At 47.2% G+C, this 20,873-nt stretch overlaps 23 non-coding genes across 23 annotated transcripts; all 23 read left to right on the top strand.

Annotated features, from left to right (window-relative positions):
- Positions 1 to 1,381: 1,381 nt before the first annotated feature.
- On the top strand, positions 1,382 to 1,453 carry TRNAP-CGG (transfer RNA proline (anticodon CGG)). The gene has a single exon. It is a non-coding gene; the product is annotated as a tRNA-Pro (tRNA).
- A 385-nt stretch (positions 1,454 to 1,838) lies between these two features.
- TRNAV-UAC (transfer RNA valine (anticodon UAC)) lies at positions 1,839 to 1,911 on the top strand. The gene has a single exon. It is a non-coding gene; the product is annotated as a tRNA-Val (tRNA).
- An 899-nt stretch (positions 1,912 to 2,810) lies between these two features.
- On the top strand, positions 2,811 to 2,883 carry TRNAV-AAC (transfer RNA valine (anticodon AAC)). Its single transcript has one exon. It is a non-coding gene; the product is annotated as a tRNA-Val (tRNA).
- A 1,337-nt stretch (positions 2,884 to 4,220) lies between these two features.
- Positions 4,221 to 4,292, top strand: TRNAP-CGG (transfer RNA proline (anticodon CGG)). The gene has a single exon. It is a non-coding gene; the product is annotated as a tRNA-Pro (tRNA).
- A 385-nt stretch (positions 4,293 to 4,677) lies between these two features.
- On the top strand, positions 4,678 to 4,750 carry TRNAV-UAC (transfer RNA valine (anticodon UAC)). Its single transcript has one exon. It is a non-coding gene; the product is annotated as a tRNA-Val (tRNA).
- An 899-nt stretch (positions 4,751 to 5,649) lies between these two features.
- TRNAV-AAC (transfer RNA valine (anticodon AAC)) lies at positions 5,650 to 5,722 on the top strand. Its single transcript has one exon. It is a non-coding gene; the product is annotated as a tRNA-Val (tRNA).
- Positions 5,723 to 7,058: 1,336 nt separating this feature from the next.
- On the top strand, positions 7,059 to 7,130 carry TRNAR-CCG (transfer RNA arginine (anticodon CCG)). The gene has a single exon. It is a non-coding gene; the product is annotated as a tRNA-Arg (tRNA).
- A 385-nt stretch (positions 7,131 to 7,515) lies between these two features.
- On the top strand, positions 7,516 to 7,588 carry TRNAV-UAC (transfer RNA valine (anticodon UAC)). Its single transcript has one exon. It is a non-coding gene; the product is annotated as a tRNA-Val (tRNA).
- An 899-nt stretch (positions 7,589 to 8,487) lies between these two features.
- Positions 8,488 to 8,560, top strand: TRNAV-AAC (transfer RNA valine (anticodon AAC)). Its single transcript has one exon. It is a non-coding gene; the product is annotated as a tRNA-Val (tRNA).
- A 288-nt stretch (positions 8,561 to 8,848) lies between these two features.
- TRNAL-CAA (transfer RNA leucine (anticodon CAA)) lies at positions 8,849 to 8,960 on the top strand. Its single transcript has 2 exons — positions 8,849 to 8,886; positions 8,915 to 8,960. It is a non-coding gene; the product is annotated as a tRNA-Leu (tRNA).
- A 1,393-nt stretch (positions 8,961 to 10,353) lies between these two features.
- On the top strand, positions 10,354 to 10,426 carry TRNAV-UAC (transfer RNA valine (anticodon UAC)). The gene has a single exon. It is a non-coding gene; the product is annotated as a tRNA-Val (tRNA).
- Positions 10,427 to 10,867: 441 nt separating this feature from the next.
- TRNAP-AGG (transfer RNA proline (anticodon AGG)) lies at positions 10,868 to 10,939 on the top strand. Its single transcript has one exon. It is a non-coding gene; the product is annotated as a tRNA-Pro (tRNA).
- Positions 10,940 to 12,734: 1,795 nt separating this feature from the next.
- On the top strand, positions 12,735 to 12,806 carry TRNAP-CGG (transfer RNA proline (anticodon CGG)). Its single transcript has one exon. It is a non-coding gene; the product is annotated as a tRNA-Pro (tRNA).
- Positions 12,807 to 13,191: 385 nt separating this feature from the next.
- TRNAV-UAC (transfer RNA valine (anticodon UAC)) lies at positions 13,192 to 13,264 on the top strand. The gene has a single exon. It is a non-coding gene; the product is annotated as a tRNA-Val (tRNA).
- Positions 13,265 to 14,163: 899 nt separating this feature from the next.
- Positions 14,164 to 14,236, top strand: TRNAV-AAC (transfer RNA valine (anticodon AAC)). Its single transcript has one exon. It is a non-coding gene; the product is annotated as a tRNA-Val (tRNA).
- A 288-nt stretch (positions 14,237 to 14,524) lies between these two features.
- On the top strand, positions 14,525 to 14,636 carry TRNAL-CAA (transfer RNA leucine (anticodon CAA)). Its single transcript has 2 exons — positions 14,525 to 14,562; positions 14,591 to 14,636. It is a non-coding gene; the product is annotated as a tRNA-Leu (tRNA).
- A 1,393-nt stretch (positions 14,637 to 16,029) lies between these two features.
- On the top strand, positions 16,030 to 16,102 carry TRNAV-UAC (transfer RNA valine (anticodon UAC)). The gene has a single exon. It is a non-coding gene; the product is annotated as a tRNA-Val (tRNA).
- A 441-nt stretch (positions 16,103 to 16,543) lies between these two features.
- Positions 16,544 to 16,615, top strand: TRNAP-AGG (transfer RNA proline (anticodon AGG)). Its single transcript has one exon. It is a non-coding gene; the product is annotated as a tRNA-Pro (tRNA).
- Positions 16,616 to 18,411: 1,796 nt separating this feature from the next.
- On the top strand, positions 18,412 to 18,483 carry TRNAP-CGG (transfer RNA proline (anticodon CGG)). Its single transcript has one exon. It is a non-coding gene; the product is annotated as a tRNA-Pro (tRNA).
- Positions 18,484 to 18,868: 385 nt separating this feature from the next.
- TRNAV-UAC (transfer RNA valine (anticodon UAC)) lies at positions 18,869 to 18,941 on the top strand. The gene has a single exon. It is a non-coding gene; the product is annotated as a tRNA-Val (tRNA).
- A 441-nt stretch (positions 18,942 to 19,382) lies between these two features.
- TRNAP-AGG (transfer RNA proline (anticodon AGG)) lies at positions 19,383 to 19,454 on the top strand. The gene has a single exon. It is a non-coding gene; the product is annotated as a tRNA-Pro (tRNA).
- A 386-nt stretch (positions 19,455 to 19,840) lies between these two features.
- TRNAV-AAC (transfer RNA valine (anticodon AAC)) lies at positions 19,841 to 19,913 on the top strand. Its single transcript has one exon. It is a non-coding gene; the product is annotated as a tRNA-Val (tRNA).
- A 288-nt stretch (positions 19,914 to 20,201) lies between these two features.
- On the top strand, positions 20,202 to 20,313 carry TRNAL-CAA (transfer RNA leucine (anticodon CAA)). The gene is made up of 2 exons: positions 20,202 to 20,239; positions 20,268 to 20,313. It is a non-coding gene; the product is annotated as a tRNA-Leu (tRNA).
- The last annotated feature ends 560 nt before the right edge of the window (positions 20,314 to 20,873 follow it).

Raw genomic sequence — 20,873 nt, 5'->3', positions numbered from 1 at the left:
GCCTAACACGCGAAAGGTCCCCGGTTCGAGACCGGGCAGAAACACTGTGCATGAGCTGCTTTTATGTGCACCCTCTAAAACCTTATTATCTCAATGCAAGCTTAAGAAGAGGCGGTCCTTGAACCCAGCGAGCCATGGGAAACTTCCTTTACTTTTGCAAGACGAAACAAAGTAATCCGCATCCATCAGTGGTCGCTCTTGTGCCTAGCTTTTTGTTTGTCATCCCATGTTGTATTGTGGGGTCTTTACACTTGTGACATTGCTGTGAACGTTGTAAGTGCAAACATTGGCAGGTGCAGTCAGAAAAGTCAGATCTGTGCACACCCAGGGCTGTCAGGATGGCCGAGTGGTCTAAGGCGCCAGACTCAAGAGAGCTTGATCTTCAGTGCAACTGAGACTTCTGGTCTCCTCATGGAGGCGTGGGTTCAAATCCCACTTCTGACAGGTTTCTTTTACACCCTTAAATCGTCCTGTTTTTTGCAGTGCATTCCCCACACACCACAATCTTTGCACGGACCTGTAACATATGACGAGAAATCCACCAACGATCAGGCTGGGCCCTCAATCACAATTCCATGTATTCCTGGAAGGGACACCTCAGGCACACCTTCCGTTAAATTTGCACTCCATCACACAAACTGCCGTGCTGGTTTCTCATTAAGCAGTTGATCCCATCTTTGTTGTGAGGCTCTCCTGCCACCTTTTGGGCGGAGAAGGCACTGTCCCTGCAACAACACAGGCAGACATGTTCAACAGGGCTTCCTGGTTATGTGGGAGGAGCAGATTGTCATTGGTCCCCCCTTGCGAATTTTAATTTACATAAGGAAGACAGAGAGGTATCTGGGAGTAGGCAGTACACACGGACATTGAACTCTATCTTGTGATTTGCAGCCAATTCTAGATTGAGGCAGGAGGAAAGGAGGTGACTTGCCCAAAAATGGCCATCCTGGGAATTTAGCCACCCTGGGGCTCCCAGGTTAGTGTTTCAGTCCTGCGAGCCACTCATATAAATCTCGCCTGATCGAGCCTGATCGAGCGCTGAGTGAGCGTGTTTGAATCCAAGAATCAAATGCCTCTGTCTTAGGAGCAAGAATTGGCAGGCCCTCCCTTGCATCTGGGGTGGAAGTCTATGGGGCAAGTGTCCAGGACTTGCAGAGGAGTACAAGTGCCAGAAAGTGCCTGCAGTTCTCATCAGCGCCTTTTTTCTGCTCTCTGGCAGCTAGGATATCGACTGATCCCTTCCTTGCAAGAGTGAAAAAAACAACACCTTGAGAGAAAACATGACTTTTTGTGGTTCACATAGAGAGAGAGCAGACAAATAGCCCTGCTTTGTTTCTGAAAGACGCATCAGAAATTGCTTAAAATGCAGACTGGGGAATCAGGCTCGTTGGTCTAGGGGTATGATTCTCGCTTCGGGTGCGAGAGGTCCCGGGTTCAAATCCCGGACGAGCCCATGCTGTGGAATTATTTTTAGGCTGCTTATTATATAGGGCCATTTCTTCTTTTCAATGCTATAAGACGCCGTGTATGGTGAGAAAGTTCCTTTCCCTCTACGCTATTTCCCACTTTTGGCGTATAGAATTTCAGTGCCGGACTTCTTTGCAACTGCTTTTCTGGGGTGGACCATCAGTGTAGGAAAATTAAATGCAAAGTGTTTTTCTAGTGTGGTTTCAGGTATGGTTTTAAAATCGCCTTTTGGAATAAAAGGGGTCCTCGTTCCTTTCTTCCAAAGAAAGAGATCGGGTAAGGAGGGTCCAACTTTGAGCTTCATGGACATTGGCCCTTGGTCTGTGCATTCCAGCCCACTACATGCCAAGAAGATTCCTGCAAGCGTGTCTGTTTCTGTAGTGTAGTGGCTATCACGTTCGCTTTACACGCGAAAGGTCCCTGGTTCGAGACCGGGCAGAAACTGCAACTTTCTGTTTTTCACACAGTTTGCATTTACTCTCTCAATTTATGGGAAAGCTGAGATAATGGAAGCTGTCTATCCCTCACCAGCGTGACGTACTGTGCTCCAGGGGTATCAGTGACAGCTCAAAAAGAGAAGTGACGATAGTTTGCGCTATTCGTTTGCACGTCCTTGTGTACTGAAGGTTGGGCCTACTTCATGAAAGCAAGGCATGAGAGCAGAAATGGTTTTATTGACCTCACCGAGAGCATACACCTAGAACAAACAAAATGTCTGAAGGATAGAGGCATTTTCATTTCTTGTTCGATGACGGCCATGGAAAAGACAGCAACCATATTGCAGAAGAGAGCAGCATGTGCAGTTGCTTGCTTTGGGTGAAGCATTCACTAACTCGCTGCCACTAATCCCCGGAGCCGGTGCGAAAGGCGACTCTTGTGTGCCTCGGCTCGTTGGTCTAGGGGTATGATTCTCGCTTAGGGTGCGAGAGGTCCCGGGTTCAAATCCCTGACGAGCCCTTTTTCAGAGGTATACATACGAATCCTACTCAAAACTCACAATGCCTGACTATTTCTCATTACACTCGCCGCATTGTTGCACAAAATATTTTGAACCTCATAAGAAACATGGATCACCATGCTTTTTCTGCCTTCATGCTTAGTCTCTGTGTGTCCCAGGTGATGCTTTCCCAAGCTGTACTTGCTGGCATTTAGGCATCAGATATTTGTCTGTCGATGCCTGCCTAAGTCAATTTTTAATACGTCTAATTGCAAGTATGTTGGCTGATATCTCTGCAGTTTTCACACTTGCTCCTCGCTTTCTGAGTGGCTGCTGATACAGCAGAATAGAAGTAGAGAGAACCCTTGAGAGGAACCTTGCTCTAACAGTAAAACACAGCAAGTGAGTTTCTGTAGTGTAGTGGTCATCACGTTCGCCTAACACGCGAAAGGTCCCCGGTTCGAGACCGGGCAGAAACACTGTGCATGAGCTGCTTTTATGTGCACCCTCTAAAACCTTATTATCTCAATGCAAGCTTAAGAAGAGGCGGTCCTTGAACCCAGCGAGCCATGGGAAACTTCCTTTACTTTTGCAAGACGAAACAAAGTAATCCGCATCCATCAGTGGTCGCTCTTGTGCCTAGCTTTTTTTTTGTCATGCCATGTTGTATTGTGGGGTCTTTACACTTGTGACATTGCTGTGAACGTTGTAAGTGCAAACATTGGCAGGTGCAGTCAGAAGAGTCAGATCTGTGCACACCCAGGGCTGTCAGGATGGCCGAGTGGTCTAAGGCGCCAGACTCAAGAGAGCTTGATCTTCAGTGCAACTGAGACTTCTGGTCTCCTCATGGAGGCGTGGGTTCAAATCCCACTTCTGACAGGTTTCTTTTACACCCTTAAATCGTCCTGTTTTTTGCAGTGCATTCCCCACACACCACAATCTTTGCACGGACCTGTAACATATGACGAGAAATCCACCAACGATCAGGCTGGGCCCTCAATCACAATTCCATGTATTCCTGGAAGGGACACCTCAGGCACACCTTCCGTTAAATTTGCACTCCATCACACAAACTGCTGTGCTGGTTTCTCATTAAGCAGTTGATCCCATCTTTGTTGTGAGGCTCTCCTGCCACCTTTTGGGCGGAGAAGGCACTGTCCCTGCAACAACACAGGCAGACATGTTCAACAGGGCTTCTTGGTTATGTGGGAGGAGCAGATTGTCATTGGTCCCCCCTTGCGAATTTTAATTTACATAAGGAAGACAGAGAGGTATCTGGGAGTAGGCAGTACACACGGACATTGAACTCTATCTTGTGATTTGCAGCCAATTCTAGATTGAGGCAGGAGGAAAGGAGGTGACTTGCCCAAAAATGGCCATCCTGGGAATTCAGCCACCCTGGGGCTCCCAGGTTAGTGTTTCAGTCCTGCGAGCCACTCATATAAATCTCGCCTGATCGAGCCTGATCGAGCGCTGAGTGAGCGTGTTTGAATCCAAGAATCAAATGCCTCTGTCTTAGGAGCAAGAATTGGCAGGCCCTCCCTTGCATCTGGGGTGGAAGTCTATGGGGCAAGTGTCCAGGACTTGCAGAGGAGTACAAGTGCCAGAAAGTGCCTGCTGTTCTCATCAGCGCCTTTTTTCTGCTCTCTGGCAGCTAGGATATCGACTGATCCCTTCCTTGCAAGAGTGAAAAAAACAACACCTTGAGAGAAAACATGACTTTTTGTGGTTCACATAGAGAGAGAGCAGCCAAATAGCCCTGCTTTGTTTCTGAAAGACGCATCAGAAATTGCTTAAAATGCCGACTGGGGAATCAGGCTCGTTGGTCTAGGGGTATGATTCTCGCTTCGGGTGCGAGAGGTCCCGGGTTCAAATCCCGGACGAGCCCATGCTGTGGAATTATTTTTAGGCTGCTTATTATATAGGGCCATTTCTTCTTTTCAATGCTATAAGACGCCGTGTATGGTGAGAAAGTTCCTTTCCCTCTACGCTATTTCCCACTTTTGGCGTATAGAATTTCAGTGCCGGACTTCTTTGCAACTGCTTTTCTGGGGTGGACCATCAGTGTAGGAAAATTAAATGCAAAGTGTTTTTCTAGTGTGGTTTCAGGTATGGTTTTAAAATCGCCTTTTGGAATAAAAGGGGTCCTCGTTCCTTTCTTCCAAAGAAAGAGATCGGGTAAGGAGGGTCCAACTTTGAGCTTCATGGACATTGGCCCTTGGTCTGTGCATTCCAGCCCACTACATGCCAAGAAGATTCCTGCAAGCGTGTCTGTTTCTGTAGTGTAGTGGCTATCACGTTCGCTTTACACGCGAAAGGTCCCTGGTTCGAGACCGGGCAGAAACTGCAACTTTCTGTTTTTCACACAGTTTGCATTTACTCTCTCAATTAATGGGAAAGCTGAGATAATGGAAGCTGTCTATCCCTCACCAGCGTGACGTACTGTGCTCCAGGGGTATCAGTGACAGCTCAAAAAGAGAAGTGACGATAGTTTGCGCTATTCGTTTGCACGTCCTTGTGTTCTGAAGGTTGGGCCTACTTCATGAAAGCAAGGCATGAGAGCAGAAATGGTTTTATTGACCTCACCGAGAGCATACACCTAGAACAAACAAAATGTCTGAAGGATAGAGGCATTTTCATTTCTTGTTCGATGACGGCCATGGAAAAGACAGCAACCATATTGCAGAAGAGAGCAGCATGTGCAGTTGCTTGCTTTGGGTGAAGCATTCACTAACTCGCTGCCACTAATCCCCGGAGCCGGTGCGAAAGGCGACTCTTGTGTGCCTCGGCTCGTTGGTCTAGGGGTATGATTCTCGCTTAGGGTGCGAGAGATCCCGGGTTCAAATCCCTGACGAGCCCTTTTTCAGAGGTATACATACGAATCCTACTCAAAACTCACAATGCCTGACTATTTCTCATTACACTCGCCGCATTGTTGCACAAAATATTTTGAACCTCATAAGAAACATGGATCACCATGCTTTTTCTGCCTTCATGCTTAGTCTCTGTGTGTCCCAGGTGATGCTTTCCCATGCTGTACTTGCTGGCATTTAGGCATCAGATATTTGTCTGTCGATGCCTGCCTAAGTCAATTTTTAATACGTCTAATTGCAAGTATGTTGGCTGATATCTCTGCAGTTTTCACACTTGCTCCTCGCTTTGTGAGTGGCTGCTGATACAGCAGAATAGAAGTAGAGAGAACCCTTGAGAGGAACCTTGCTCTAACAGTAAAACACAGCACGTGAGTTTCTGTAGTGTAGTGGTCATCACGTTCGCCTAACACGCGAAAGGTCCCCGGTTCGAGACCGGGCAGAAACACTGTGCATGAGCTGCTTTTATGTGCACCCTCTAAAACCTTATTATCTCAATGCAAGCTTAAGAAGAGGCGGTCCTTGAACCCAGCGAGCCATGGGAAACTTCCTTTACTTTTGCAAGACGAAACAAAGTAATCCGCATCCATCAGTGGTCGCTCTTGTGCCTAGTTTTTTTTTTGTCATGCCATGTTGTATTGTGGGGTCTTTACACTTGTGACATTGCTGTGAACGTTGTAAGTGCAAACATTGGCAGGTGCAGTCAGAAGAGTCAGATCTGTGCACACCCAGGGCTGTCAGGATGGCCGAGTGGTCTAAGGCGCCAGACTCAAGAGAGCTTGATCTTCAGTGCAACTGAGACTTCTGGTCTCCTCATGGAGGCGTGGGTTCAAATCCCACTTCTGACAGGTTTCTTTTACACCCTTAAATCGTCCTGTTTTTTGCAGTGCATTCCCCACACACCACAATCTTTGCACGGACCTGTAACATATGACGAGAAATCCACCAACGATCAGGCTGGGCCCTCAATCACAATTCCATGTATTCCTGGAAGGGACACCTCAGGCACACCTTCCGTTAAATTTGCACTCCATCACACAAACTGCTGTGCTGGTTTCTCATTAAGCAGTTGATCCCATCTTTGTTGTGAGGCTCTCCTGCCACCTTTTGGGCGGAGAAGGCACTGTCCCTGCAACAACACAGGCAGACATGTTCAACAGGGCTTCTTGGTTATGTGGGAGGAGCAGATTGTCATTGGTCCCCCCTTGCGAATTTTAATTTACATAAGGAAGACAGAGAGGTATCTGGGAGTAGGCAGTACACACGGACATTGAACTCTATCTTGTGATTTGCAGCCAATTCTAGATTGAGGCAGGAGGAAAGGAGGTGACTTGCCCAAAAATGGCCATCCTGGGAATTCAGCCACCCTGGGGCTCCCAGGTTAGTGTTTCAGTCCTGCAAGCCACTCATATAAATCTCGCCTGATCGAGCCTGATCGAGCGCTGAGTGAGCGTGTTTGAATCCAAGAATCAAATGCCTCTGTCTTAGGAGCAAGAATTGGCAGGCCCTCCCTTGCATCTGGGGTGGAAGTCTATGGGGCAAGTGTCCAGGACTTGCAGAGGAGTACAAGTGCCAGAAAGTGCCACAGTTCTCATCAGCGCCTTTTTTCTGCTCTCTGGCAGCTAGGATATCGACTGATCCCTTCCTTGCAAGAGTGAAAAAAACAACACCTTGAGAGAAAACATGACTTTTTGTGGTTCACATAGAGAGAGAGCAGCCAAATAGCCCTGCTTTGTTTCTGAAAGACGCATCAGAAATTGCTTAAAATGCCAACTGGGGAATCAGGCTCGCTGGTCTAGGGGTATGATTCTCGCTTCCGGTGCGAGAGGTCCCGGGTTCAAATCCCGGACGAGCCCATGCTGTGGAATTATTTTTAGGCTGCTTATTATATAGGGCCATTTCTTCTTTTCAATGCTATAAGACGCCGTGTATGGTGAGAAAGTTCCTTTCCCTCTACGCTATTTCCCACTTTTGGCGTATAGAATTTCAGTGCCGGACTTCTTTGCAACTGCTTTTCTGGGGTGGACCATCAGTGTAGGAAAATTAAATGCAAAGTGTTTTTCTAGTGTGGTTTCAGGTATGGTTTTAAAATCGCCTTTTGGAATAAAAGGGGTCCTCGTTCCTTTCTTCCAAAGAAAGAGATCGGGTAAGGAGGGTCCAACTTTGAGCTTCATGGACATTGGCCCTTGGTCTGTGCATTCCAGCCCACTACATGCCAAGAAGATTCCTGCAAGCGTGTCTGTTTCTGTAGTGTAGTGGCTATCACGTTCGCTTTACACGCGAAAGGTCCCTGGTTCGAGACCGGGCAGAAACTGCAACTTTCTGTTTTTCACACAGTTTGCATTTACTCTCTCAATTTATGGGAAAGCTGAGATAATGGAAGCTGTCTATCCCTCACCAGCGTGACGTACTGTGCTCCAGGGGTATCAGTGACAGCTCAAAAAGAGAAGTGACGATAGTTTGCGCTATTCGTTTGCACGTCCTTGTGTACTGAAGGTTGGGCCTACTTCATGAAAGCAAGGCATGAGAGCAGAAATGGTTTTATTGACCTCACCGAGAGCATACACCTAGAACAAACAAAATGTCTGAAGGATAGAGGCATTTTCATTTCTTGTTCGATGACGGCCATGGAAAAGACAGCAACCATATTGCAGAAGAGAGCAGCATGTGCAGTTGCTTGCTTTGGGTGAAGCATTCACTAACTCGCTGCCACTAATCCCCGGAGCCGGTGCGAAAGGCGACTCTTGTGTGCCTCGGCTCGTTGGTCTAGGGGTATGATTCTCGCTTAGGGTGCGAGAGGTCCCGGGTTCAAATCCCTGACGAGCCCTTTTTCAGAGGTATACATACGAATCCTACTCAAAACTCACAATGCCTGACTATTTCTCATTATACTCGCCGCATTGTTGCACAAAATATTTTGAACCTCATAAGAAACATGGATCACCATGCTTTTTCTGCCTTCATGCTTAGTCTCTGTGTGTCCCAGGTGATGCTTTCCCAAGCTGTACTTGCTGGCATTTAGGCATCAGATATTTGTCTGTCGATGCCTGCCTAAGTCAATTTTTAATACGTCTAATTGCAAGTATGTTGGCTGATATCTCTGCAGTTTTCACACTTGCTCCTCGCTTTCTGAGTGGCTGCTGATACAGCAGAATAGAAGTAGAGAGAACCCTTGAGAGGAACCTTGCTCTAACAGTAAAACACAGCAAGTGAGTTTCTGTAGTGTAGTGGTCATCACGTTCGCCTAACACGCGAAAGGTCCCCGGTTCGAGACCGGGCAGAAACACTGTGCATGAGCTGCTTTTATGTGCACCCTCTAAAACCTTATTATCTCAATGCAAGCTTAAGAAGAGGCGGTCCTTGAACCCAGCGAGCCATGGGAAACTTCCTTTACTTTTGCAAGACGAAACAAAGTAATCCGCATCCATCAGTGGTCGCTCTTGTGCCTAGCTTTTTTTTTGTCATGCCATGTTGTATTGTGGGGTCTTTACACTTGTGACATTGCTGTGAACGTTGTAAGTGCAAACATTGGCAGGTGCAGTCAGAAGAGTCAGATCTGTGCCCACCCAGGGCTGTCAGGATGGCCGAGTGGTCTAAGGCGCCAGACTCAAGAGAGCTTGATCTTCAGTGCAACTGAGACTTCTGGTCTCCTCATGGAGGCGTGGGTTCAAATCCCACTTCTGACAGGTTTCTTTTACACCCTTAATTCGTCCTGTTTTTTGCAGTGCATTCCCCACACACCACAATCTTTGCACGGACCTGTAACATATGACGAGAAATCCACCAACGATCAGGCTGGGCCCTCAATCACAATTCCATGTATTCCTGGAAGGGACACCTCAGGCACACCTTCCGTTAAATTTACACTCCATCACACAAACTGCCGTGCTGGTTTCTCATTAAGCAGTTGATCCCATCTTTGTTGTGAGGCTCTCCTGCCACCTTTTGGGTGGAGAAGGCACTGTCCCTGCAACAACACAGGCAGACATGTTCAACAGGGCTTCTTGGTTATGTGGGAGGAGCAGATTGTCATTGGTCCCCCCTTGCGAATTTTAATTTACATAAGGAAGACAGAGAGGTATCTGGGAGTAGGCAGTACACACGGACATTGAACTCTATCTTGTGATTTGCAGCCAATTCTAGATTGAGGCAGGAGGAAAGGAGGTGACTTGCCCAAAAATGGCCATCCTGGGAATTCAGCCACCCTGGGGCTCCCAGGTTAGTGTTTCAGTCCTGCGAGCCACTCATATAAATCTCGCCTGATCGAGCCTGATCGAGCGCTGAGTGAGCGTGTTTGAATCCAAGAATCAAATGCCTCTGTCTTAGGAGCAAGAATTGGCAGGCCCTCGCTTGCATCTGGGGTGGAAGTCTATGGGGCAAGTGTCCAGGACTTGCAGAGGAGTACAAGTGCCAGAAAGTGCCACAGTTCTCATCAGCGCCTTTTTTCTGCTCTCTGGCAGCTAGGATATCGACTGATCCCTTCCTTGCAAGAGTGAAAAAAACAACACCTTGAGAGAAAACATGACTTTTTGTGGTTCACATAGAGAGAGAGCAGCCAAATAGCCCTGCTTTGTTTCTGAAAGACGCATCAGAAATTGCTTAAAATGCCAACTGGGGAATCAGGCTCGTTGGTCTAGGGGTATGATTCTCGCTTCGGGTGCGAGAGGGCCCGGATTCAAATCCCGGACGAGCCCATGCTGTGGAATTATTTTTAGGCTTCTTATTATATAGGGCCATTTCTTCTTTTCAATGCTATAAGACGCCGTGTATGGTGAGAAAGTTCCTTTCCCTCTACGCTATTTCCCACTTTTGGCGTATAGAATTTCAGTGCCGGACTTTTTTGCAACTGCTTTTCTGGGGTGGACCATCAGTGTAGGAAAATTAAATGCAAAGTGTTTTTCTAGTGTGGTTTCAGGTATGGTTTTAAAATCGCCTTTTGGAATAAAAGGGGTCCTCGTTCCTTTCTTCCAAAGAAAGAGATCGGGTAAGGAGGGTCCAACTTTGAGCTTCATGGTCATTGGCCCTTGGTCTGTGCATTCCAGCCCACTACATGCCAAGAAGATTCCTGCAAGCGTGTCTGTTTCTGTAGTGTAGTGGTTATCACGTTCGCTTTACACGCGAAAGGTCCCTGGTTCGAGACCGGGCAGAAACAGCAGCTTTCTGTTTTTCACACAGTTTGCATTTACTCTCTCAATTTATAGGAAAGCTGAGATAATGGAAGCTGTCTATCCCTCACCAGCGTGACGTACTGTGCTCCAGGGGTATCAGTGACAGCTCAAAAAGAGAAGTGACGATAGTTTGCGCTATTCGTTTGCACGTCCTTGTGTACTGAAGGTTGGGCCTACTTCATGAAAGCAAGGCATGAGAGCAGAAATGGTTTTATTGACCTCACCGAGAGCATACACCTAGAACAAACAAAATGTCTGAAGGATAGAGGCATTTTCATTTCTTGTTCGATGACGGCCATGGAAAAGACAGCAACCATATTGCAGAAGAGAGCAGCATGTGCAGTTGCTTGCTTTGGGTGAAGCATTCACTAACTCGCTGCCAATAATCCCCGGAGCCGGTGCGAAAGGCAACTCTTGTGTTCCTCGGCTCGTTGGTCTAGGGGTATGATTCTCGCTTAGGGTGCGAGAGGTCCTGGGTTCAAATCCCGGACGAGCCCTTTTTCAGAGGTAAACATACGAATCCTACTCAAAACTCACAATGCCTGACTATTTCTCATTACACTCGCCACATTGTTGCACAAAATATTTTGAACCTCATAAGAAACATGGATCACCATGCTTTTTCTGCCTTCATGCTTAGTCTCTGTGTGTCCCAGGTGATGCTTTCCCAAGCTGTACTTGCTGGCATTTAGGCATCAGATATTTGTCTGTCGATGCCTGCATAAGTCAATTTTTAATACGTCTAATTGCAAGTATGTTGGCTGATATCTCTGCAGTTTTCACACTTGCTCCTCGCTTTCTGAGTGGCTGCTGATACAGCAGAATAGAAGTAGAGAGAACCCTTGAGAGGAACCTTGCTCTAACAGTAAAACACAGCAAGTGAGTTTCTGTAATGTAGTGGTCATCACGTTCGCCTAACACGCGAAAGGTCCCCGGTTCGAGACCGGGCAGAAACACTGTGCATGAGCTGCTTTTATGTGCACCCTCTAAAACCTTATTATCTCAATGCAAGCTTAAGAAGAGGCGGTCCTTGAACCCAGCGAGCCATGGGAAACTTCCTTTACTTTTGCAAGACGAAACAAAGTAATCCGCATCCATCAGTGGTCGCTCTTGTGCCTAGCTTTTTGTTTGTCATCCCATGTTGTATTGTGGGGTCTTTACACTTGTGACATTGCTGTGAACGTTGTAAGTGCAAACATTGGCAGGTGCAGTCAGAAAAGTCAGATCTGTGCACACCCAGGGCTGTCAGGATGGCCGAGTGGTCTATGGCGCCAGACTCAAGAGAGCTTGATCTTCAGTGCAACTGAGACTTCTGGTCTCCTCATGGAGGCGTGGGTTCAAATCCCACTTCTGACAGGTTTCTTTTACACCCTTAAATCGTCCTGTTTTTTGCAGTGCATTCCCCACACACCACAATCTTTGCACGGACCTGTAACATATGACGAGAAATCCACCAACGATCAGGCTGGGCCCTCAATCACAATTCCATGTATTCCTGGAAGGGACACCTCAGGCACACCTTCCGTTAAATTTGCACTCCATCACACAAACTGCCCTGCTGGTTTCTCATTAAGCAGTTGATCCCATCTTTGTTGTGAGGCTCTCCTGCCACCTTTTGGGCGGAGAAGGCACTGTCCCTGCAACAACACAGGCAGACATGTTCAACAGGGCTTCTTGGTTATGTGGGAGGAGCAGATTGTCATTGGTCCCCCCTTGCGAATTTTAATTTACATAAGGAAGACAGAGAGGTATCTGGGAGTAGGCAGTACACACGGACATTGAACTCTATCTTGTGATTTGCAGCCAATTCTAGATTGAGGCAGGAGGAAAGGAGGTGACTTGCCCAAAAATGGCCATCCTGGGAATTCAGCCACCCTGGGGCTCCCAGGTTAGTGTTTCAGTCCTGCGAGCCACTCATATAAATCTCGCCTGATCGAGCCTGATCGAGCGCTGAGTGAGCGTGTTTGAATCCAAGAATCAAATGCCTCTGTCTTAGGAGCAAGAATTGGCAGGCCCTCCCTTGCATCTGGGGTGGAAGTCTATGGGGCAAGTGTCCAGGACTTGCAGAGGAGTACAAGTGCCAGAAAGTGCCACAGTTCTCATCAGCGCCTTTTTTCTGCTCTCTGGCAGCTAGGATATCGACTGATCCCTTCCTTGCAAGAGTGAAAAAAACAACACCTTGAGAGAAAACATGACTTTTTGTGGTTCACATAGAGAGAGAGCAGCCAAATAGCCCTGCTTTGTTTCTGAAAGACGCATCAGAAATTGCTTAAAATGCCAACTGGGGAATCAGGCTCGCTGGTCTAGGGGTATGATTCTCGCTTCGGGTGCGAGAGGTCCCGGGTTCAAATCCCGGACGAGCCCATGCTGTGGAATTATTTTTAGGCTGCTTATTATATAGGGCCATTTCTTCTTTTCAATGCTATAAGACGCCGTGTATGGTGAGAAAGTTCCTTTCCCTCTACGCTATTTCCCACTTTTGGCGTATAGAATTTCAGTGCCGGACTTCTTTGCAACTGCTTTTCTGGGGTGGACCATCAGTGTAGGAAAATTAAATGCAAAGTGTTTTTCTAGTGTGGTTTCAGGTATGGTTTTAAAATCGCCTTTTGGAATAAAAGGGGTCCTCGTTCCTTTCTTCCAAAGAAAGAGATCGGGTAAGGAGGGTCCAACTTTGAGCTTCATGGACATTGGCCCTTGGTCTGTGCATTCCAGCCCACTACATGCCAAGAAGATTCCTGCAAGCGTGTCTGTTTCTGTAGTGTAGTGGCTATCACGTTCGCTTTACACGCGAAAGGTCCCTGGTTCGAGACCGGGCAGAAACTGCAACTTTCTGTTTTTCACACAGTTTGCATTTACTCTCTCAATTTATGGGAAAGCTGAGATAATGGAAGCTGTCTATCCCTCACCAGCGTGACGTACTGTGCTCCAGGGGTATCAGTGACAGCTCAAAAAGAGAAGTGACGATAGTTTGCGCTATTCGTTTGCACGTCCTTGTGTACTGAAGGTTGGGCCTACTTCATGAAAGCAAGGCATGAGAGCAGAAATGGTTTTATTGACCTCACCGAGAGCATACACCTAGAACAAACAAAATGTCTGAAGGATAGAGGCATTTTCATTTCTTGTTCGATGACGGCCATGGAAAAGACAGCAACCATATTGCAGAAGAGAGCAGCATGTGCAGTTGCTTGCTTTGGGTGAAGCATTCACTAACTCGCTGCCACTAATCCCCGGAGCCGGTGCGAAAGGCGACTCTTGTGTGCCTCGGCTCGTTGGTCTAGGGGTATGATTCTCACTTAGGGTGCGAGAGGTCCCGGGTTCAAATCCCTGACGAGCCCTTTTTCAGAGGTATACATACGAATCCTACTCAAAACTCACAATGCCTGACTATTTCTCATTACACTCGCCGCATTGTTGCACAAAATATTTTGAACCTCATAAGAAACATGGATCACCATGCTTTTTCTGCCTTCATGCTTAGTCTCTGTGTGTCCCAGGTGATGCTTTCCCAAGCTGTACTTGCTGGCATTTAGGCATCAGATATTTGTCTGTCGATGCCTGCCTAAGTCAATTTTTAATACGTCTAATTGCAAGTATGTTGGCTGATATCTCTGCAGTTTTCACACTTGCTCCTCGCTTTCTGAGTGGCTGCTGATACAGCAGAATAGAAGTAGAGAGAACCCTTGAGAGGAACCTTGCTCTAACAGTAAAACACAGCAAGTGAGTTTCTGTAGTGTAGTGGTCATCACGTTCGCCTAACACGCGAAAGGTCCCCGGTTCGAGACCGGGCAGAAACACTGTGCATGAGCTGCTTTTATGTGCACCCTCTAAAACCTTATTATCTCAATGCAAGCTTAAGAAGAGGCGGTCCTTGAACCCAGCGAGCCATGGGAAACTTCCTTTACTTTTGCAAGACGAAACAAAGTAATCCGCATCCATCAGTGGTCGCTCTTGTGCCTAGCTTTTTTTTTGTCATGCCATGTTGTATTGTGGGGTCTTTACACTTGTGACATTGCTGTGAACGTTGTAAGTGCAAACATTGGCAGGTGCAGTCAGAAGAGTCAGATCTGTGCACACCCAGGGCTGTCAGGATGGCCGAGTGGTCTAAGGCGCCAGACTCAAGAGAGCTTGATCTTCAGTGCAACTGAGACTTCTGGTCTCCTCATGGAGGCGTGGGTTCAAATCCCACTTCTGACAGGTTTCTTTTACACCCTTAATTCGTCCTGTTTTTTGCAGTGCATTCCCCACACACCACAATCTTTGCACGGACCTGTAACATATGACGAGAAATCCACCAACGATCAGGCTGGGCCCTCAATCACAATTCCATGTATTCCTGGAAGGGACACCTCAGGCACACCTTCCGTTAAATTTACACTCCATCACACAAACTGCCGTGCTGGTTTCTCATTAAGCAGTTGATCCCATCTTTGTTGTGAGGCTCTCCTGCCACCTTTTGGGTGGAGAAGGCACTGTCCCTGCAACAACACAGGCAGACATGTTCAACAGGGCTTCTTGGTTATGTGGGAGGAGCAGATTGTCATTGGTCCCCCCTTGCGAATTTTAATTTACATAAGGAAGACAGAGAGGTATCTGGGAGTAGGCAGTACACACGGACATTGAACTCTATCTTGTGATTTGCAGCCAATTCTAGATTGAGGCAGGAGGAAAGGAGGTGACTTGCCCAAAAATGGCCATCCTGGGAATTCAGCCACCCTGGGGCTCCCAGGTTAGTGTTTCAGTCCTGCGAGCCACTCATATAAATCTCGCCTGATCGAGCCTGATCGAGCGCTGAGTGAGCGTGTTTGAATCCAAGAATCAAATGCCTCTGTCTTAGGAGCAAGAATTGGCAGGCCCTCGCTTGCATCTGGGGTGGAAGTCTATGGGGCAAGTGTCCAGGACTTGCAGAGGAGTACAAGTGCCAGAAAGTGCCACAGTTCTCATCAGCGCCTTTTTTCTGCTCTCTGGCAGCTAGGATATCGACTGATCCCTTCCTTGCAAGAGTGAAAAAAACAACACCTTGAGAGAAAACATGACTTTTTGTGGTTCACATAGAGAGAGAGCAGCCAAATAGCCCTGCTTTGTTTCTGAAAGACGCATCAGAAATTGCTTAAAATGCCAACTGGGGAATCAGGCTCGTTGGTCTAGGGGTATGATTCTCGCTTCGGGTGCGAGAGGGCCCGGATTCAAATCCCGGACGAGCCCATGCTGTGGAATTATTTTTAGGCTTCTTATTATATAGGGCCATTTCTTCTTTTCAATGCTATAAGACGCCGTGTATGGTGAGAAAGTTCCTTTCCCTCTACGCTATTTCCCACTTTTGGCGTATAGAATTTCAGTGCCGGACTTTTTTGCAACTGCTTTTCTGGGGTGGACCATCAGTGTAGGAAAATTAAATGCAAAGTGTTTTTCTAGTGTGGTTTCAGGTATGGTTTTAAAATCGCCTTTTGGAATAAAAGGGGTCCTCGTTCCTTTCTTCCAAAGAAAGAGATCGGGTAAGGAGGGTCCAACTTTGAGCTTCATGGTCATTGGCCCTTGGTCTGTGCATTCCAGCCCACTACATGCCAAGAAGATTCCTGCAAGCGTGTCTGTTTCTGTAGTGTAGTGGTTATCACGTTCGCTTTACACGCGAAAGGTCCCTGGTTCGAGACCGGGCAGAAACAGCAGCTTTCTGTTTTTCACACAGTTTGCATTTACTCTCTCAATTTATAGGAAAGCTGAGATAATGGAAGCTGTCTATCCCTCACCAGCGTGACGTACTGTGCTCCAGGGGTATCAGTGACAGCTCAAAAAGAGAAGTGACGATAGTTTGCGCTATTCGTTTGCACGTCCTTGTGTACTGAAGGTTGGGCCTACTTCATGAAAGCAAGGCATGAGAGCAGAAATGGTTTTATTGACCTCACCGAGAGCATACACCTAGAACAAACAAAATGTCTGAAGGATAGAGGCATTTTCATTTCTTGTTCGATGACGGCCATGGAAAAGACAGCAACCATATTGCAGAAGAGAGCAGCATGTGCAGTTGCTTGCTTTGGGTGAAGCATTCACTAACTCGCTGCCAATAATCCCCGGAGCCGGTGCGAAAGGCAACTCTTGTGTTCCTCGGCTCGTTGGTCTAGGGGTATGATTCTCGCTTAGGGTGCGAGAGGTCCTGGGTTCAAATCCCGGACGAGCCCTTTTTCAGAGGTAAACATACGAATCCTACTCAAAACTCACAATGCCTGACTATTTCTCATTACACTCGCCACATTGTTGCACAAAATATTTTGAACCTCATAAGAAACATGGATCACCATGCTTTTTCTGCCTTCATGCTTAGTCTCTGTGTGTCCCAGGTGATGCTTTCCCAAGCTGTACTTGCTGGCATTTAGGCATCAGATATTTGTCTGTCGATGCCTGCATAAGTCAATTTTTAATACGTCTAATTGCAAGTATGTTGGCTGATATCTCTGCAGTTTTCACACTTGCTCCTCGCTTTCTGAGTGGCTGCTGATACAGCAGAATAGAAGTAGAGAGAACCCTTGAGAGGAACCTTGCTCTAACAGTAAAACACAGCAAGTGAGTTTCTGTAATGTAGTGGTCATCACGTTCGCCTAACACGCGAAAGGTCCCCGGTTCGAGACCGGGCAGAAACACTGTGCATGAGCTGCTTTTATGTGCACCCTCTAAAACCTTATTATCTCAATGCAAGCTTAAGAAGAGGCGGTCCTTGAACCCAGCGAGCCATGGGAAACTTCCTTTACTTTTGCAAGACGAAACAAAGTAATCCGCATCCATCAGTGGTCGCTCTTGTGCCTAGCTTTTTGTTTGTCATCCCATGTTGTATTGTGGGGTCTTTACACTTGTGACATTGCTGTGAACGTTGTAAGTGCAAACATTGGCAGGTGCAGTCAGAAAAGTCAGATCTGTGCACACCCAGGGCTGTCAGGATGGCCGAGTGGTCTATGGCGCCAGACTCAAGAGAGCTTGATCTTCAGTGCAACTGAGACTTCTGGTCTCCTCATGGAGGCGTGGGTTCAAATCCCACTTCTGACAGGTTTCTTTTACACCCTTAAATCGTCCTGTTTTTTGCAGTGCATTCCCCACACACCACAATCTTTGCACGGACCTGTAACATATGACGAGAAATCCACCAACGATCAGGCTGGGCCCTCAATCACAATTCCATGTATTCCTGGAAGGGACACCTCAGGCACACCTTCCGTTAAATTTGCACTCCATCACACAAACTGCCCTGCTGGTTTCTCATTAAGCAGTTGATCCCATCTTTGTTGTGAGGCTCTCCTGCCACCTTTTGGGCGGAGAAGGCACTGTCCCTGCAACAACACAGGCAGACATGTTCAACAGGGCTTCTTGGTTATGTGGGAGGAGCAGATTGTCATTGGTCCCCCCTTGCGAATTTTAATTTACATAAGGAAGACAGAGAGGTATCTGGGAGTAGGCAGTACACACGGACATTGAACTCTATCTTGTGATTTGCAGCCAATTCTAGATTGAGGCAGGAGGAAAGGAGGTGACTTGCCCAAAAATGGCCATCCTGGGAATTCAGCCACCCTGGGGCTCCCAGGTTAGTGTTTCAGTCCTGCGAGCCACTCATATAAATCTCGCCTGATCGAGCCTGATCGAGCGCTGAGTGAGCGTGTTTGAATCCAAGAATCAAATGCCTCTGTCTTAGGAGCAAGAATTGGCAGGCCCTCCCTTGCATCTGGGGTGGAAGTCTATGGGGCAAGTGTCCAGGACTTGCAGAGGAGTACAAGTGCCAGAAAGTGCCTGCTGTTCTCATCAGCGCCTTTTTTCTGCTCTCTGGCAGCTAGGATATCGACTGATCCCTTCCTTGCAAGAGTGAAAAAAACAACACCTTGAGAGAAAACATGACTTTTTGTGGTTCACATAGAGAGAGAGCAGCCAAATAGCCCTGCTTTGTTTCTGAAAGACGCATCAGAAATTGCTTAAAATGCCGACTGTGGAATCAGGCTCGTTGGTCTAGGGGTATGATTCTCGCTTCGGGTGCGAGAGGTCCCGGGTTCAAATCCCGGACGAGCCCATGCTGTGGAATTATTTTTAGGCTGCTTATTATATAGGGCCATTTCTTCTTTTCAATGCTATAAGACGCCGTGTATGGTGAGAAAGTTCCTTTCCCTCTACGCTATTTCCCACTTTTGGCGTATAGAATTTCAGTGCCGGACTTCTTTGCAACTGCTTTTCTGGGGTGGACCATCAGTGTAGGAAAATTAAATGCAAAGTGTTTTTCTAGTGTGGTTTCAGGTATGGTTTTAAAATCGCCTTTTGGAATAAAAGGGGTCCTCGTTCCTTTCTTCCAAAGAAAGAGATTGGGTAAGGAGGGTCCAACTTTGAGCTTCATGGTCATTGGCCCTTGGTCTGTGCATTCCAGCCCACTACATGCCAAGAAGATTCCTGCAAGCGTGTCTGTTTCTGTAGTGTAGTGGTTATCACGTTCGCTTTACACGCGAAAGGTCCCTGGTTCGAGACCGGGCAGAAACAGCAGCTTTCTGTTTTTCACACAGTTTGCATTTACTCTCTCAATTTATAGGAAAGCTGAGATAATGGAAGCTGTCTATCCCTCACCAGCGTGACGTACTGTGCTCCAGGGGTATCAGTGACAGCTCAAAAAGAGAAGTGACGATAGTTTGCGCTATTCGTTTGCACGTCCTTGTGTACTGAAGGTTGGGCCTACTTCATGAAAGCAAGGCATGAGAGCAGAAATGGTTTTATTGACCTCACCGAGAGCATACACCTAGAACAAACAAAATGTCTGAAGGATAGAGGCATTTTCATTTCTTGTTCGATGACGGCCATGGAAAAGACAGCAACCATATTGCAGAAGAGAGCAGCATGTGCAGTTGCTTGCTTTGGGTGAAGCATTCACTAACTCGCTGCCAATAATCCCCGGAGCCGGTGCGAAAGGCAACTCTTGTGTTCCTCGGCTTGTTGGTCTAGGGGTATGATTCTCGCTTAGGGTGCGAGAGGTCCCGGGTTCAAATCCCGGATGAGCCCTTTTTCAGAGGTAAACATACGAATCCTACTCAAAACTCACAATGCCTGACTATTTCTCATTACACTCGCCACATTGTTGCACAAAATATTTTGAACCTCATAAGAAACATGGATCACCATGCTTTTTCTGCCTTCATGCTTAGTCTCTGTGTGTCCCAGGTGATGCTTTCCCAAGCTGTACTTGCTGGCATTTAGGCATCAGATATTTGTCTGTCGATGCCTGCCTAAGTCAATTTTTAATACGTCTAATTGCAAGTATGTTGGCTGATATCTCTGCAGTTTTCACACTTGCTCCTCGCTTTATGAGTGGCTGCTGATACAGCAGAATAGAAGTAGAGAGAACCCTTGAGAGGAACCTTGCTCTAACAGTAAAACACAGCAAGTGAGTTTCTGTAGTGTAGTGGTCATCACGTTCGCCTAACACGCGAAAGGTCCCCGGTTCGAGACCGGGCAGAAACACTGTGCATGAGCTGCTTTTATGTGCACCCTCTAAAACCTTATTATCTCAATGCAAGCTTAAGAAGAGGCGGTCCTTGAACCCAGCGAGCCATGGGAAACTTCCTTTACTTTTGCAAGACGAAACAAAGTAATCCGCATCCATCAGTGGTCGCTCTTGTGCCTAGCTTTTTTTTTGTCATGCCATGTTGTATTGTGGGGTCTTTACACTTGTGACATTGCTGTGAACGTTGTAAGTGCAAACATTGGCAGGTGCAGTCAGAAGAGTCAGATCTGTGCACACCCAGGGCTGTCAGGATGGCCGAGTGGTCTAAGGCGCCAGACTCAAGAGAGCTTGATCTTCAGTGCAACTGAGACTTCTGGTCTCCTCATGGAGGCGTGGGTTCAAATCCCACTTCTGACAGGTTTCTTTTACACCCTTAAATCGTCCTGTTTTTTGCAGTGCATTCCCCACACACCACAATCTTTGCACGGACCTGTAACATATGACGAGAAATCCACCAACGATCAGGCTGGGCCCTCAATCACAATTCCATGTATTCCTGGAAGGGACACCTCAGGCACACCTTCCGTTAAATTTGCACTCCATCACACAAACTGCCGTGCTGGTTTCTCATTAAGCAGTTGATCCCATCTTTGTTGTGAGGCTCTCCTGCCACCTTTTGGGCGGAGAAGGCACTGTCCCTGCAACAACACAGGCAGACATGTTCAACAGGGCTTCTTGGTTATGTGGGAGGAGCAGATTGTCATTGGTCCCCCCTTGCGAATTTTAATTTACATAAGGAAGACAGAGAGGTATCTGGGAGTAGGCAGTACACACGGACATTGAACTCTATCTTGTGATTTGCAGCCAATTCTAGATTGAGGCAGGAGGAAAGGAGGTGACTTGCCCAAAAATGGCCATCCTGGGAATTCAGCCACCCTGGGGCTCCCAGGTTAGTGTTTCAGTCCTGCGAGCCACTC

Source organism: Triturus cristatus, chromosome 10 (genome assembly GCF_964204655.1).
Source record: "Triturus cristatus chromosome 10, aTriCri1.1, whole genome shotgun sequence".
Lineage (NCBI taxonomy): Eukaryota > Metazoa > Chordata > Amphibia > Caudata > Salamandridae > Triturus > Triturus cristatus.
Note: the sequence above shows the minus strand (reverse complement) of the source record. Positions and strands in the feature narration are given on the sequence as shown.